The sequence below is a fragment of the Ursus maritimus genome, unplaced genomic scaffold (assembly GCF_017311325.1).
Source record: "Ursus maritimus isolate PB19 unplaced genomic scaffold, ASM1731132v1 scaffold_25, whole genome shotgun sequence".
Lineage (NCBI taxonomy): Eukaryota > Metazoa > Chordata > Mammalia > Carnivora > Ursidae > Ursus > Ursus maritimus.
The window spans coordinates 31,271,006-31,289,842 of record NW_024425008.1 but is presented as its reverse complement, the minus strand read 5'-3'; the positions used below and the strand labels follow the sequence as shown (position 1 = coordinate 31,289,842).

The 18,837-nt window shown below is 34.3% G+C and overlaps 1 protein-coding gene across 11 annotated transcripts in view; it reads left to right on the top strand.

Moving 5' to 3' along the window:
- RAD51B (RAD51 paralog B) overlaps nt 1–18,837 on the top strand; it is a 677,123-nt gene that overhangs the window by 175,269 nt on the left and 483,017 nt on the right. The window lies entirely within an intron of this gene.

The window sequence follows — 18,837 nt, the reverse complement described above, 5'->3', positions numbered from 1 at the left end:
TAGTGAGGGCTTATCAGTGACTGGTGGGAACAGTGTGACATTTCACTTTTTGCCCAACTGTAGTCTGTTCTAGCAAGCATGATTTGTGTGAAGTTGACAGGAAAAGATGGATCCCATGAGTCTGATGGTATTACCTTTTAGAAAATTAAAATGATTTGTTGCATTGTTGAGGGCATACCTTGGATAATAGTGAATATAGGTAAACACTTTGAGGGTAGCTCTTGTTTCATATTTTTTAATCTCCTACGGTGCTTTTAGACAGCAGAGGCTGAATAAAAAATTGTTACTGATTCTAATTCAGTTAATTTTTGACTATGAGGAAAGATATTTAATTCTGTATCTTAATATGTAATCCAGGAATGGTAAGCAATATTTTCTGCCCCAAATCCATTTGTCTTACAGGAAACAAAAACAAATGGGGATCGTATAATAAAAAGTAATTTAATTTAGTTTTTATAAGTTTTTTTTTCTTTTTTTGGAGAAGTATAAAATGTTCTGTATTTAAAATTAACATCAAGGAGCAAAGCATTCTCATGATAAGGATGTGAAACAATAATGTAAAAATACCTTAACTCTATATTTATTACTGTCCTATAGTAGGTAATAGTGACTGGGGGACAAGCCAGGTGTAGTATGGGATAGGAGAAGAGGGAGTGCCTTAGTTAGCTCAGCCTGCTATAACAAAATACCATAGACTGGGTGGATTAAACAACAGATATTTATTTCTCATATTTCTGGAGGCTGGGACATCTAAGATCCAGGTACCTGTAGATTTCGTTTTTGGTGAGGGCTCTCTCCCTTCTTGTAGACACACTATTCTTGCTCTGTATTCAGATTCATTTACTTGGTGCACGTGTGCATGCGTGGAGAAAACAAGATCTCTGTGTTCCTCATGTTAATAAAGGTACTAATCCCACCATGAGGGTCCCACCTTCATGACCTAATCCATAACTAATTTACCTCCCAAGGTCCCACCTCCATATACCATCACATTGGGGGTTAGGGCTATAATATGTGAATTTGGGGGGGGGATACATTCAGCCCATAATAGCAAGATAGGCAAGCCCTTATAGATGAGGATTTAAACTGCTTAAAAAGAAAAACCTTACAGATTTAAGGGCTTAAAATTATTAGATGTTAGAAATATAAATATTTTAATTATTTCTTCCAGTCTGGACACAGAGGCTATCTTTAATTCTTGTCAGTTTTTTCCTGCTTAGATTTAACAGCAGCACCTGCAGAAGCCCTGGCTTTCTCCTGTGGAAATTGCAGAATACTGTATTTCATTGTAGAGAAAAAGGTTCTGTGGAATAGCTTGTTCATCTTGTAACCTTATGGAACATTGCTTCTAGAAAACTTTAGAGCCATTCTACACACTTTGTGGTTTTCAGTATTAAATGGGGTTAATCATTGATATTTCTCTACAAACCAGATAGAATTATGCTGTGGTCCAGTTTAAACTCATTGAAGGAATTATCTTCTATTCTAGTATAGGGTTTATAATATGTGTCATTTTTAAGAAGTTAAAGTAGGATAATAGGATTCTGGAAGGTTTTTTAAATTATAACATTTCCAAGAGCTCACATCACATCATATGCTCACTACAAGAGACTTTTATTATAATATGTCATGTATCTACAGAAATAGGATTTCCACTTAGAAGTAAGCTTCTTTAGAGTCAATTTTTGTTTGCTTTTTGTACACTAAAAACTTTTTTCAAGCATTTATTTATTTGAGAGAGTGAGATAGCGTGAGTTGGGGGAGGGGCAGAGAGAAAAAATCCTTCAAGCCGACTCCATGTTGAGCGTGGAGCCCAGCACAGGGCTAGATCCCATGACCCATGAGATCACAACCTGAGCCTAAACCAAGAGTCAGACGCTTAACTGACTGAGCCACCCAGGTGCCCTGTACATTTAAAATTTTTATTCTTTAAGACCAGAAAGCAAAAGAAAGAATAGCAGGTAGACAACTTTCAAAGAAGTAGAGGGAACAAGTAGAAGGACAATAAAGTTTATGAGGTGTGGTCTTGTCATTAAAGGAGCCAAAGTGTTCAACAGGGAGAGAAAAAAAATTCTTTCCGTCTCTACTTACCAGGGGCCAGTAAGCCCCTCTCCCAGCCTCTCTTTGTGCAAAACCCTGTTACTGTTAGATATTTTCACATTATGATTATAAAAGAAATGTGTGCCTGTTGTGAGAAACTTGAAAAGAATGTGGAAAATAGAAGAAGAAAGAACAATCACCTAACACCATCACCCAGAGATGACTCTTTTCTTTTTTTGTGTGTTTGTGCAACTTATTAATATAACAATCATTTTTCTCAGGTTTATTGAAATACAATATGTATAACATCATGTAAGTTTAAGGTGTACAGTGTGATTGTTTAATATATGTACACCTTGTGAAATGGTTACCACAGTAAGGTTAGTTAACACATCCATCACTTCACATAGTTATAGTTGTTTTTTTGTGTGTGTATAGGTGGTGAGAACTTAAAAGATCTATTCTCTTAGCAACTTTCAAATATACAGTGTAGTATTAACTATAGTCACCATGCTATACATTAGATCTCTAGAACATTTTTTTCCTAAAACTGTAAGTTGGTACCCTTTAACTACCTTCACCATCACCCCCAAGCCTCTGGTAGCCACCAATCAGCTCTCTGTTTGTATGAGTTCAGTTTTTTATAGATTACACATAAAAGTGAGCTCACACAACATTTGCTTTTCTTTGTCTGACTTATTTGACTTAGCATAATACCCTCAGGGTCCATCCACGTTGTCACACGTGTCAGGATTTCCTTCCTTTTTATGGCTGAATAATATTCCTACAGATAGATAGATAGATAGATAGATAGATAGATAGATAGATAGATAGAGATAGATATCTCAGTATCACATTTTCTTCATTCATTCATCCATTGATGGATGCTTAGGTCTTGGCTATTGTGAATAATGCTGCAATGAACATAGGGGTAGAGCTCTCTGTTGGAGATAGTGATTTTATTTCCCTTGGATATATATCCAGGGGTGGAATTGCTGGATTATATGGTAGTTCTATTTTGGTTTTCTTTTTTTAAGGAAACACCATACTGTTTTCCATAGTGACTATATCAATTTACAATCCCACAAGAGTGCACAAGGATTTGCTTTTCTCCCCCACATCCTTACCAACACTTGTTATCTCTTGACTTTTTTTTTTTTCTTGAAGGTTTTATTTATCTATTTGGCAAAGAGAGACACACAGTGAGAGAGGGAACACAAGCAGGGGGAGCAGGAGAGGGAGAAGCAGGCTTTCCACCAAGCAGGGAGCCTGATGTAGGGCTCAATGCAGGGCTTGATGCGGGACTCAATCTCAGGACCCTGGGATCATGACCTGAGCCGAAGACAGCCAGTTAACTACTGAGCCACAGAGGCGCCCCTATTGTCTTTTTAATAACAGCCACTGTAACAGGTGTGAGGTGATATTTCATTGTCATTTTAATTTATATTTCCCTGATGATTAGTGATATTGAACATATTTTCATGTACCAGTTGACCATTTGAATATCTTCTTTGGAAAAATGTCTATGCAGGTAATTTTTAATTGGATTATTTGGGCTTTTTTGCTATTGGGTTGTACGAGTTCTTTATATATTTTGAATATTAACCCCTTATCAGCTCTGTGGTTTGCTAATATTCTCTTCCATTTGGTAGGTGCCTTTTCATTTTGTTAATAATTTTTTTTCTGAGGACTCTTCTAACTTTTTAGGATATTTCTGATGTTTTTTTTCGTGTAATTTAATATAATTGAAATCATGCCATATGAACACAGTCTTGGCCTGCTGTTGTTTGTGTTGATCATTATTTTGTATTCCCATTCTGAGTAATTACAATGTGCCAGACACTATGTTAAGCATTTTACAAATATTATCTCCTCTTATTGACACCATGAGGGTAGATACTATTGTGCTTTGAGCTCGTGATTCAGGGAATGTCTAATAAATGAGTCTGCTTCTTTAAGTGGGCTCCACTGTATAGAGAAAATGCAGACAACAGGAAAGAAAGCTAGACATTTTTCATGTTGTGCTTTTTTTTCTCTTTCTCTTTCAATTTTTCTCATTTTCTTTCCCTTTCCTCTTCTTTCTCTTTTCTTTCTCTTTCTCTCTCTCGCTCTTTCTCTCTTTCTCTCATTCACTCTTTCTCTTGATTGCTCTCCCACTCACTGGCTCTTTGAGGTTTTATTTTAGAGGGAAGGAAAAGAAACCTGTCCTCTTAAAAGAATGAAATTTTTCTAACCGAAACCTTATCTGCAGCATTTAGTATGTCAACAAGTTCTAAATGGTGAAGAAGTCTTATCAGAAGAAAGGCTGCTTTGAAAATGATATGGACATATTTGTTGGGCGTTCACTCCTCCAACACCTAGATAAAATATACAAGGGAGTAACTGAATTTTACAATATTTAGATAGCTACATAGTGAGTAATCAAAACATTCTTTTTACTCATTTACTAGGAGGTTAAGATCAGCCAAGGTAGAGCTTATGTGAGAGAACTGAATCAAGGATCAGCAATTTAGACATTTTGTTAGCTGTTAGAGATGCTACTCAGAGCCTGGGCCCGGCCAGCACTTCCTGTAAGGTGCCAGGACTAATGGGAGCACACAAGAGACGGCACTCATGCTTTCCCCAGAACACCTGTCCAACTCTGTGTCCCTGCTCCTCTGCTAACACCCAAGGCCTCTCTATTTTCCCTTCACAGAGTCATTCCTTGCTCTTTCCTTCACCTTCTAAATTACAAACAACTCCACATTTCCCAGGTGGTGATATCTGTGCCTCCTAGAGCTCAAGGTCTCCTTGGGATGATTATTAAGACTTAAAGATTTTATAGCAGGAATATCCAAATAGTCCTTCAAAGTATCTCTTGGATTTGCCCCTGTGTATCTATCACCACAGCCAAGATAGGAATCCAGGTCTTCATTGCTCCCAACAGCCTAGCCCTTTTCCTTCACCACCTCCAGATTTATCTTTCTAGAACATTCCTGTCCTGTCATTCCTCTGCTTAAGAATGCCTTGAGCATCAAGCCTTAATTTTTCAGCTTGTCCTTTGAGGCTCTCTCTGACTTGGCCACCCCCACCTACATACTTGTATTTCTGGCTTCCCACATGAAGCCACCTTTGCAGTCCACTGGTATGCATTTTAGCCTGTATACCTTAGATCTTATTTTTTCACAGAACTAGAAAATCCTTACTTCAGTGTTTAATATATTCAAATCCTCAAGTTCTGTTTCTTCCATTAAGTGTTTCCTAATTCAGTCCACCTAGGTCTTTCCTTTCTCTCTACTCCTCTTATACACCATATTATAAGATGAAAGTATGTCATTATGGAGGTTATTTTTCCCCAGCTAGATTATAAACTTTTTCATTAATGAAACCATGATAAAGATTGAGTGAATGTTGTCTCCTTCTTTTTCTTCATTATCATCATAAAGTAGGTACCCTTCAAAAGCTTATTTCTTTTTCTTTTTCCTTCTCCAGCTTTGTCCCCATTACATCTCCTTGATAGTTATAATCACTGGACTATTATCTTCACTTCCTTCCATCAATTCCTCTTCTTTTCCTTTCGAAAGCCTTATCAATCTACCAGCATACTCAAGTGTATACCATATTTTCATACACATATTGAAAAGAACTTATTTTTTAATATTATGTAATATATTTTCATATAAAACATTTTTGAACCCTACGTAAAAATATAAAGAAATTAAAAGTACCTGAAATCTTATCAGCATAGGAAGTTATGAATATTTTGGTGACTGTCTTTTTAGGCATCTCTATTCATACACACACTGACACATATCATGCTGCTTTTTATGAATATCTTTTTTAAATGCTTAATTTTTTTTGAAGAAAGTTTATCTTCCTCCTTTTCCTCCCCCCTTTCTCGCCATCTCTGTAGACATCCATGTGAACAGGCTGTGTGTCTAAGCATTTACCAAGCTCATTTAGTCATACCTTCCAAGAGAATTAATTGCTTTACATTCAGCTCTGGAAGAAATATAACAAGTAATTTGAATTAATAAGGGGAAAAAAATCTGATTAGATGACCAAATACTAAATATATATATCTCAATAGCTTTTCTCTGTACCATTAAGTACAGAATAAAAAAAAAAAAAAAAAAAGAGTAATTGTTCCATTTACAGCAGTGTTGACAATCTTTAAAATCTTTAAGGATAAATTAAAACCAAAAGTTACCAGATTGCTAGATCCTGATTTTCTTAAAAACCGGATATAATAATGTTCAAGTTTGTATAGAAAAACTAGTGTTTGAAAATAACCAATAAATTTATTAAAAAGATGGACTACTTTTAAAATTTTAAATAAAAATTATATATTGAATGTGTTTTCTATGCTACTAAGTTCTAGATCATGATTTTAATGGCTGTATAGTCTTAACTATAAAAGGTTGTTCCTTTTTTCCAATATTTTCTTTGCTGTTATAAATATGCTGTAGGAAACATCCTTATGGATAAATTCTTATGTACAACCTTGGTTGTTTCTATAAAATAAAAACCTAGAAGTGAAATTGTCAGATGAATTTTCACATTTTTAAGGCCTTTGTCCCAAGAGTGCCCATGATTGTGCTCTTAACAATGGACTTTGCTAATCTAATTCCCAGGGCAATCTTTGTTTACTAAAAAGACTGAACATTTTTTTTCACATTTATTTGACATTTCTATTTGACATATATATTTTTCTTTTTCAATAACTTAGTTTTTAGGAACATGATGGGGTTAACTCACTAGCTTTCAAAATTAAGAAGAAAACTCTTGAGATTTAAGACATTTTGAATTGTGAATTGTAAATGGTACACAAACAGGCAAATTACAATAACCAAACTACAAACTCCAAACTCTGTTGAACATGACAGGAAGATTGGGTTTCTCTGCATTTTACTCTGCTTCAGCCTCTAGGGCAATTAGGACATTAACTATCACACTGAGGAAATAATTTAAAAGAAGCACTGTGACATCTAGGGAATTCTATACCAGAAATGTCTTAATTTTCTTCTTAAGTCCAGCTTAGGTAACATCATCAAGGTTTATTTCTTCAGCTGCTTCTAAATTAATTAATTAACAATAACAGTGATAATTAACATTTAATGTATCCAACATATACTATGTGCCAAGCATTGTGCATTGTATCTGAGATGGATTTTAGCTAGTTTTTTTTTCTTTTTACTGATAAGCTTACCCTTAGGTGCAATGAACTAACTTGCCATTGAGAGGACAGACTCCTGCAGTTGGCTTCATTGCCACTAACTTTAAACACTCCTTCTGTTTACCCTTTTCTTTCCTTATTCCTAACTCCTGCTTCATCATCTCTAGTCATTTCTAGATCCCTTTTCAAATCTTTAACTATTTTGGTATCTTCCTTTCATCTGTCTCACTTCCCTATCTCACTTCATGTGTCCCTGTCATATGGACACCAAAATGTGCCCTTTTTTGCCCTTTTTGTTCTGTCTTATCACCCATTACTTTTATAGGTAGCCATATTTATATTTCACCTACCTAGGCTTGATCTTCATCCATAGAAAAAGGGAGTTAAATCCACTGCCCATTCAGTTGGAAAGAATGTTTATTTACCCTGATGTTTAATTGAGGGGTGGGCTCTGTAATTTAAATACTGATTCATTCTCCAATAGAATAGCCCTTTCAGAATTGGGAAGCTGGAGGACTGCTTTTACTTTAGATCTTCACAGTATAGCTTTAGGGGAAAAAAGCTATTTGCCTCTGAATAGTTCTGAAAGGTTGTGTTGCGCTCTTGAAATTTGTTTTGGAACCTTAAAAGTATGGAACTATTTATTAGGAATGTCTAGGCCAATCTTTGACATGAATCAGCTGTCTACCTGTTTTTGCTTTATTCTTTGGAATGAAAGAATGTATGAATCAAGCAGAACCTGTCTTTTTGAGGTATCTCTTATATGCATCACTGACTTCTATGGTTTTGGGTCACCAGAATGCTAGCATAGGACCTAGCACGTAGTTAAGTGCTCAATAAATATAAATTGCCTGGGTATATAATGGAATGAATGAATTATAGAGAATAAGAAGATAAAATGGTTTTTCTAGAAGTGATTGCTCCCCTCCAGCTAAAGATTATTTAACCCTGGGCTGTACGGTCAGTAGTCCTTACATTACTGAAGTCAGATACTCTGTCAAGAAGAAAGAACCTTGGATATTTGATAAAGAGCCTTTTATTTCTAATGTTTCAATGAGTACCTGGATGTGTTACCTTGAATAACTCTAATCTGGGTCCTTAGATCTCTTACATTATTTAAATGCTTGTCTCCTTCAAGAGTTCACTATCTCTGACAAATACCCTAATATAATTTTCTTAGTAAGTGTTGATCTCACTTTACTCTGAAATCAGGCTAATGTTTGTGTGCAGTGCATGATATTAGCATTTAGGCTGATAGATTGTTCACAAATACACATATCAAAGGTGGGAAAAATGTTTTTTTTTATTGAGTAGAAATTATAGTTCCCCCTTTCAGTAGTCCGCTCTTCTGGGTATCTGATGTATTTGCAATCATCAGGAAAGGAGGCAGAAATTTGATTCCTAATGAGGTTCCAAGCTCTGTTCCTTCTTTCTAATTTGAATTTAGAGTTTCATAACTTAATAGTGAGGTTTCATCTGTTGAGCAAATATTGATTGAATATCAGCTCTCTTCCAGATTCTAGGCAGTGAGGTTGCAGCAGTGAACAGGACTACTTTTAAACCTTTTATTTTGACATACTATAGTAAAGATGGAAAAATATTACAAAGAGTTCTAGTATAATATACCTCACTTAAATTCTCCAAAGGTTAATTTTTACCACAGTTGCTCTACACACATACATATGCACGTACACACGTACTTTTTTTCTCCTGAACCATTTTGGAACTGGAGACATGATGTCTTTTTATCCTTAAATGCTTCCATGTATGCTTCCTAAAAACAGGGACAGTCTCTTATTAGCCATGATACAGTTATTAAAGTCAAGAAATTAGCATTGATGTACTACTATTATCTGGTCTTACAGACCTTATTTAGATTCTTTTAGTTGTTTCAATGCCAACCTTTATAGCAAATTTAAATCCCTATTTTATGTTGCATTCAGTTGCCATGCCTCTTACTCTCCTTTACTCTGGAACAGTTTACTGGTCATTCTTTGTCTTTTACAGCATTGACACATTTGATGAGTACAGCCCTGTTTTATAAAAAGAACTTCATTTTGGGTTTGTCTAATGATTCCTTATGATTAGATTCGAGTTATACATTTTGAGCAGTAATGCCACAAAAGTGATATTTTGTCTTATTCCTATGAGAATTCCTATGTGTTCCTACTGATAACTCCAATTCCAGTTCAGCACAATAGGGTTCATTGTATCATGCTTCCTTTCCATATTTTTAGCTCCCATCTTTGACAGTGAAAAACCAGCTCCATTATACTCAATATACTTACTTATTTACTCAATCCTAGGATACAAAGAAAGCAGTTCGAGAATTGTTAGCCCATACATCTATAAAAAGAAACCCTACAAAGTAGCAGTCAATATTTGTTTAGAGTGTTGCTTTGCTTTTAGCCTAATAAATACGGTTGCATTTATGATACTGCAAGTACTATGTTTATAAGTTACTTGGGTTGGTTTCCATTTTCTGTCCTCTTGTATCCCTTCACCAAATGTGGTTGTGTTACTCGTTTGAAATATGAGTTTAGTTCATTTGTTTCTGTTTATATTTCATTTTAGAGTTTTCTCCCATTCTTATTGAGTGTGTATGTGTGTGTGTAAACCATGCAGTTTCCAAAAGTCAGAGCTGTACGAAAAAGTATACTCTGGGAAGAATCATCTCCCTTTCCTTCTGTGTTGTTCCCATCTCCCTTTTTCACCCACCTCCTATAACTAATACTCTCTCTCATTTCGTATTCGTATTCGTTCTTCCTGTGTTTCTTTTTGCAGGTATGAATGTATTTCTTATTTGAACAAATATATTTTTTTATTTCCTCTTCTTTCTTACACAAATGTAACATACTACAGATACTTTTCTGTACTTTTTTTCTTAATAATATATCCCTAAATCATTTTGTATCATTTCATAAGATTTTCCTCATTCTTTTTTCAATGGCATAGTACTCGATTATGTCGGTATATCATAAGAGGACATTTTGAACCAATCTTTAATTGTAATGAGCATACTTTTTTCTTTTTAAGTTATAACCAGTTTGGAGAGCCAGTTGGGTCTTGGTGGTAATAGTGTATTGTAATAATCTCCCTAAACTCAACAGTTTAGTAATAACTAACAAGTAATAAGTACTTATCTAAATATGTAATGATTTTTGGTCTTAGTTTCTATAGCTATAAAAATGAAGGCATTAGTCTAAATGATGTCTAACATCCTTTACATCTTGAATTACAAAAAAAAAGAAAAACCTGTGATTTGTTCAGTACAGCTAATTTGAAGACAAGAGTATATTTTAAAGTCTTTTTAAAAAATTAAGATATGATTTACATATAACATTGTATTAGTTTTAGGTGTACAGCATAATGATTTCATACATGTATAGATAGCAAAATGATTACCACAGTAAATTTAGTTAACATCTATCACCACATATAGTTACAATTTTTTTTCTTGTGATGAGAACTTTTATTTATTGAGGTATAATTGACATATATTAATTTCAGATGTACCACATAATCATTCAATATTTGTATATATTGTGAAATGATCACCATAATAAGTCTAGTTAACATCCATCACTAAACATAGTCGTAAATTTTGTGTGTGTGTGATGGAACCTTTTAAGATTTATTCTTTTTAGGGGCACCTTGGTGGCTCAGTCTGTTAAGTGTCTGCCTTTGGCTCAGGTCATGATCTCAGGTTCCTGGGATCGAGCCCTGCATCAGGCTCCCTGCTCATCAGGGAGTCTGCTTCTCCCTCTCCCCCTGCTCCTGCTCTCTCTCTCTCTTTTGTGTATGTGTACTCTCTCTCTCTCTAATAAATAAAAAAAATTTTTTCTCCTGGCAACTTTCAAAGATATAATACAATATTGTTAACTATAGTCACCATGCTGTAGGTTATGTCCTCAGGACTTAATTATCTTATAAAAGTTTTTAATTTTTGACCCCCTTCACCCATTTTGCCTACCCCCAACTCCCTGCCTCTGGCAATCTCCAGTCTGCTCTCTGTATTTATGGGCACTGTTGTTTTTGTTTTTGTTTAAATTTTATATTTCACATAAAAGTAATATCGTCAGTATTTGTTTTACTCTGATTTACTCACTTAGCGTAATCCCTCAAGGTTCATCCATGTTGTTGCAAATGGCAGGATTTTCTCTTTTAATGGCTGAATAATACTCCATTACATATATATTCTAATGTGTGTGTGTGTGTATATCTTGCTGTACAGAAACTTTTTAGTTTGATATAATCCCACTTATTTTTCCCTTTATTGCCTTTGCTTTTCAGGTCAATCCAAAAAATCATTACCAAGACTGATGTTAATGATTATATATATATCACATTTTTCTTATCTATTCATCTGTTGATGGACACTTAGATTATTTCCATGTCCTTGCTACTGTAAATAATGCTATAGTGAACATGGGGGTCTCTTTGAGATAGTGATTTCATTTCCTTTGGATTAATACCCAGAAGTGTAATTGCTGGATCATGTGGTAGTTCTATTTTGATTTTTTTTTGAGGAACCTCTATACTGTTTTCCATAGTGGCTGTACCCATTTATAATCCCAGCAACAGTGCACAAGGGTTCCCTTTCTCCCATGTCCTCCCCAGCACTTGTTATCTCTTGTCATTTTGGTAATAGCCATTGTAACAGGTGTGCGGTGATATCTCATTGTCATTTTAATTTGCATTTCCTGATGATTAGTGACCTTAAGCACTTTTTCATGTACCAGTTGAGCATTTATATGTCTTCCTTGGGAAATTGTCTATCAGACCCTCTGACCATTTTTTAATTGAATTGTTTTTTTCTTTGCTTTTGAATTTAGGAGTTCTTCATATATTTTGGTTATTAACTCCTTATCAGCTATGTGGTTTGCAAATAATTTCTACCATTTGGTAGGTTGCCTTTTCATTTTGTTCATAGTTTCTCTTGCTGTACAGAAACTTTTTAGTTTGATATAATCCCACTTATTTTTCCCTTTATTGCCTTTGCTTTTCAGGTCAATCCAAAAAATCATTGCCAAGACTGATGTTAAAGAGTTTACCCCCTGTTTTCTCCCAGGATTTTTATGGTGTTAGGTCATATGTTCGAGTCTTTAATTCATTTTTAGTTAATTTCTGTGTATACAGTGTAAGAAAGTGGTCCAGTTTCTTTTTTTCTTTTTTGCATGTCGTGATCTAGTTTTCCCAGCACTATTTAATGAGGAGACTGTCCTTTTTTCATTGTATATTCTTGTCTCCTTTGTCTAAATTAATTGAACGTATATGTATGGGTTTATTTCTGGGCTCCCTATTCTATTCTGTTGATCTATGTGTCTGTTTTTATGCCAATACCATACTGTTTTGTATTACAGCTTTGTAATATAGTTTGAAATCAGGGAGTGTGACACCTCCAGTTTTGTTCTTCTTTCTCAAGATTGCTTTGGTTATTCTTGGTCTTTTGTGATTTTGTGATTTTGTTGTTCATAAAAACAATTTTTATGATTTTCTATTCCTGTGAAAAATGCCATTGGAATTTTGATGGGGATTGTTTTGAATCTGTAGCTTGTTTTGGGTATTACAGACATTTAAAGAACATGAATTATTCCGACCCAGATTTTGGAACATTTTTACATTTATTTGTGTCTTCTTCAAATTCTTTCATCAATGTCTTATAGTTTTCAGCATACAGGTCTTTTACCTCTTTGGTTAAATTTATTCCTAAGTATTTTATCTTTTTGATGCAATTGTAGATGAGATTGTTTCTTGATTTCTCATTCTGATAGTTCATTATTGGCATATAGAAATGCAACAGATTTTTCATATTTATTTTGTACCCTGCAACTTTACTGAATTCATTTATTGATTCTAACAGTTTTGTATTGGTAAGGTCTTTAAGGTTTCCTGTATATATCAGGTCATCTGCAAATAGAGACAGTTTTTACTCCTTCCTTTCTAATTTGGATGGCTTTCATTTCTTTTTCTTGCCTAATTGCTTTGGCAAGTACTTTCAGCACTATATTGAATAAAATTGGTGAAGATGAGGATCCTTATCTTGTTCCTGATCTTAGAGGAAAAGCTTTCAGTTTTTTACCATTAAGTATGATATTAGCTGTAGGCTTGTCCTACATGGCCTTTATTATGTAGAGGTACATTCCCTCAATATCCACCTTATTGAGAGTTTTTATCATGAATGGATGTTGAGTTTTGTCAAATGCTTTTTCTGCATCCTGTGATTGAGATGGGATCATATGATTTTTACCCTTCATTTTGTTAATGTGGTATATTGTGTTGATTGATACACAGATGTTGAATCATCCTTGCATTCCTGGAGTAAATCCCACTTAATTATGGTATACGATTCTTTTAATGTATTGTTTAATTTGGTTTTGTAATATTTTGTTGAGGATTTTTGCATCTAGTTCATTAGGGATATTGGCCTGCAATGTTATTTTCTTGTAGTGTCATTCTCTTGTTTTGGTATCAGGGTAAGGCTAGTCTCATAAGATGATTTTGGAAGTGATCCTCCTCACCCCCTTAACAAATCCCTTGGGGGATGAATGGTTATTGATTTACTAACATATTTTTATATGGTAGGAGTATCTGAGAACTCTGATGCTCTGCAGATAAACAGTATTAGTTTATATTTTTTACTATGTATATTAAGAGAAATCAATGTCATCAAAGACAAAAACTATTCCCTAGTAATGGTTCAGAAAAAAAGATTAAAACACCAACATATTGGAACCTAGAAGAAACACACAACCTACCAAGACTGAATCATGGAAAAATAGAAAATCTGAACAGATCATTTACTAGTAAGGAGATTGCTTCTATAATCAGAAGTCTCCCAACAAACAAAGTCCAAGATCAAATGACTTCACTGGTAAATCCTACCATGTGAGATGGAGAGCAATCATGTGATAAGGGCAGCAAAGGATCAATAAGCAATGCTAGATATAGAAATCTTGCTGAGTATTTAAAAATATAAGATCTTTGTCTATATTGTTATAAAAGTATAAGGTAAAATATCACACAAATACTGTCTGGATATTTATAATGTCTACTAGAATTGGGTTACAGTATTATCCTTTGCCAGTAGATGACACTATCTGTTATGAGTTCCTCTTAACAACCAGAATATTAGATTCCTTACATTCCAGACCTCAAATACTTCTTAAAAATTCGTTTCCTTTATTCTCTATTTTATGAAGTTGGAAGTCTATATTTCAAGTTTGTTGGAAATGAAGGTAATTTCAATTATCTTGAACATTTTAACATTATAAAAGCTTTACCTTTATTCCACTTTCTTTTCTCCTTTCATTTCTCTATTTTTCTCTTCAGAGTTTACATTTTCACTCTTCAGTGAAATTTCCCTTTGTCTATAGTATTGCAAGTAAAGTGACACTTGATTTTGCTTTAGTTTGATATGAAGCAGCAGACGCATCTGAGATTCCTTCAAACTTCATTCTAACTTTGGCTCCAATTTTGTCAGTTTTGAGCACATACATTTTTTGGAATAGATACTGTATTTCTTTTTTTTTCTTATAAAACTCAACACCCCAAAACCAAATAATCCAATTAAAAATGGGCAGAAGATATGAATAGACATTTTTTCAAAGAGGACATACAGATGGCCAACAGACACATGAAAAGATGCTCAACATCACTGATCATCAGGGAGATACAAATCAAAACTACAATGAGATTTCACTTCACACCTGTTGGAATGGCTAAAATCAACAACACAAGGAACAACAGGTGTTGGTGAGGATATGCAGAAAGGGGAACCTTTTTGCACTGTTGGTGGGAATGCAAACTGGTATAGCCACTCTGGAAAACAGTATGGAGGTTGCTCAAAAAGTTAAAAATAGAACTACCATATGATCCAGCAATTGCACTAGTAGGTATTTACCCACAGAATACTAAAAGACTAGTTCAAAGGGATACATGTACACTGATGTTTATAGCAGCATTATCTGCAATAGCCAGATTATGGAAACAGCCTAAAGGTGCATCAACTGATGAATGGATAAAGAAGATGTGAGATATATATATATGTAGACACACACACACACACACACACACACACACACACACACAGGAATATTAGTCATTCATAAAAAAGAATGAAATCTTGCCATGTGCAACAATGTGGATGGAGCTAGACAGTATTATGCTAAGTGAAATAAGTCAGTCAGAGAAAGACAAATACCATATGATTTTACTCATATGTGGAATTTAAGAAACAAAACAAATGAGCAAAGGGAAAAAAGAGAGAGAGGCAAACCAGGAAACACTCTTAACTATAGAGAACAAACTGTTGGTTACCAGAAGGGAGCAGGGTAAGAGAAATGTGGATGGGAATGGGGATGATGGGGACTGGGTAAGAGAAATGTGGATGGGGGTGGGGGTGATGGGGATTAAGGAGTATACTTGCTGTGATGAGCACCGGGTGATATATGGAAGTGTTGAATCACTATCTTGCACACCTGTAACTAATATTACACTGTATGTTAACTAACTGTAATTTAAATAAAAACTTTAAAAAATGAAGTAGATATTGTATTTCAATTGGGTATTTCCCAAGTAATACTTAAACAGCACTTTAAAAAAAGCTAGGAGAATGTATCAATAAGTATTGATGTGAATCTCAATAGAGAAGAACTTCCTAAGCCTAAGGGCAATGGAAAAAATAAAACAAAAGATTAATAGATTTATGTGTTATTATGTTAACATATGCAATAATGTCTTTAAATACAAAATAATAAAATCATAGATTTAAAAGGCACACTTAAATTTTAATTCTTTGGTTTTGTTTTGTTTAAAGATAGTGCCCGATGCTGGGTATGATATGGTCATATTCACAAACCTCTGGGAGTATAAAATATTATAACTTTCCTGGAATGTAACTTGGTGTCATAATATCAGGAGTATTGAAATTACCTACAGCTTTTTTTGATCTCAGGATTCTGTTAAAAAAAAAAAATCTATCTTTTTTTTTTTTTTTAAAGATTTTACTTATTTATTTGCCAGAGAGACAGCCAGTGAGAGAGGGAACACAAGCAGGGGGAGTGGGAGAAGAAGCAGGCTCCCAGCGGAGGAGCCTGATGCGGGGCTCGATCCCAGGGACCTGGGATCACGCCCTGAGCCAAAGGCAGATACATAACAACTGAGCCACCCAGGCGCCCCCAAAAAAATCTATCTTAAAGAAATAATCACACATGTATGTAAATATTTATATGCAAAGATATTTACTGCAGTATTATTTATAATAAAAAACAGAAAACAATCCATATATTCCTCAGTGATTAAATATATAATTGTATATTTATACAGTATATTATGAAGTCATTAAAATGTTTACAAAAACTTTTAATAAAGTTTTAAAATACTTGTACAGTGGTAATTCAGACAGGAAAATAACCTGCATAAAACATGATCTCATGTATTTGAGAGAGAACAGAGAAGACTCGAAACACATACACTAATTGTGAGTGATTTTTCTTACACACTTAATGTATTTAAAAGTTTTTTCTTTAGGGATCATACACAATTTTTATGATAAAGAAAAGCTAGAAACAAAGAAGCAAAAACAAAACAAGACAAAAACTCCACAGACTCCCAAATACAGAAAACAAACTGATGGGTGCCAGAGGGGAGGCAGGTGGAGGACGAGTGAAATAGATGAAGGGGATTGAGAGATATACATTTCCGGTTATAAAATAAGTAAGTCATGGAGGTGAAGTGTACAGCATGGGGAATATAGTCAATAATACTCTAATAACATGTGGTGACAGACAGGGACTACACTTATGTGGAGCACTGAGTAATTTACAGAATTGTTGAATCAGTATGTTGTCAGCCTGAAACTAATATAACATTGTATATTATACTTAAATTAAAAAAAGAAAAAGAAAAGCTAATGGATGTTATTTTGTAAAGAATGTTTCTTCTTTTGGACCTGGTCACATCAATCTATTGACTTGCTGTATATTCCAAAAGTATATAAAAAATACAGAAAGATTATTCACTAAGTAATTTATTATCATATTCATAATAGTGAAATTTTGAAAGCAACCTAATATTATGAGGATTAAGAAGAATGATGGTTCAGTTATAGGAAAGAATTTCATGTTTGCAAAGAATTTATAATGGCATGATGAAACATCATAATTAAGGGGAAAATTTATAAAATTGTACATTCAATTGGGATCTCAAACTGTTAATGATGCATTGAAAAAAGTATGTAAGGAAATACAGAAAATGTTAGTCTTTCTTCTGGATAGATAATATAAATAATTTTAACTTTTTGCTTTTCTTGCTTTTCCATTTTTCTGGAAAGATATAGATATACAGTGTTTTAATTAAGGGATAAGTATTGAAAAACAGACTTTATTTATAGAGACCACATTTGATGTGAAACATGACATTAAAAATTTCAGATGATTAATTCTTCAAGCAGTATATTGTATGTTCCTAAAAAGAAACAAAGAAGGAAAAAATGGAAAAGTATTAGACTGTTGTATAAAAGTGATTAAATATATTTTGTTTACTCATATGGCAAAGCATACTCATTCACCAAACATTGTGAGAATACCTTCTAGGTTAAGAGCAAACTGCTACACACTCAGGGTATATCTATGTACACAAAGATGGCATGATCCTTGACCCCAGGGATCTTAGTATCGAGTAGGGAAGATAAAAGGTGTTCACAAAGAATTGTTAAAACTAATGCATTTAAGGTGAGGTAAAGCATGAGAAAGTATTCTGGAAGTCCAAAGGAAAAAGTCGCTCTGGGAGGATCAGAAAAGGCTCTGTGGAAAGGGTGGCATTCGTATGGGCCCTTAGAAATGGGTCTGATTGCAGTAGTTAGAAGTAAAAGGGAATGAGATCTAGGCAGAGGAAAGACATAGTCAAAGAAACAAAGGTGAGAAAACATGGGAGCAGTTTCTAGATCAGTGAAAACTTTTTAAATAACAACTTTTTATAACACTTTAAATTTATAATCTAGTGGTTTCAGTATATTTACAGAGTTGCATAACTGTCACCAATAATCTAATTTTGGAACATTTTATTTTATTTCTGAGAAGTGGAGAGAGAGAAGGGGCAGAGGGAGAGAGAGAGAAAGAATCTTAAACAGGTTCCACACCCAGTGCGGAGCCCAGTGAGGGGCTTGATCTCACAACCCTGACCTGAAAGCAGGAGTTGGATGCTTAACCAACTGAGCCACCCAGGTGCCCCTGATTTTGGAACACTTTAGAATATTTTCATCATCCTAAAAGGAAACTCTACACCCATTAGTAGTCACTCCCCATTTCTCCTACTCTCCAGACCCTGGCAACCACTAATCTATTTTCTGTCTGTATGGATTTGCTTATTCTGGACATTTTCATGTAAGTGGAATCATACAATATGTGACCTTTTGTGACTAGCCTTTTTCACTTAGCATGAGGTTCATCCATGTTTTAGTATGTATCAGTACTTTCTTTTCATTGCCAAATATTATACTGTATGGATATACCACATTTTATTTATTCATTCATGAGTTGATAAGACATTTGTGTTGTTTCCACTTTTTAGCTGTTATGAACAATGGTGCTATGAATATGTGTACATTTTTATATGAACATGTTTTCAATTCTCTTGGGTTT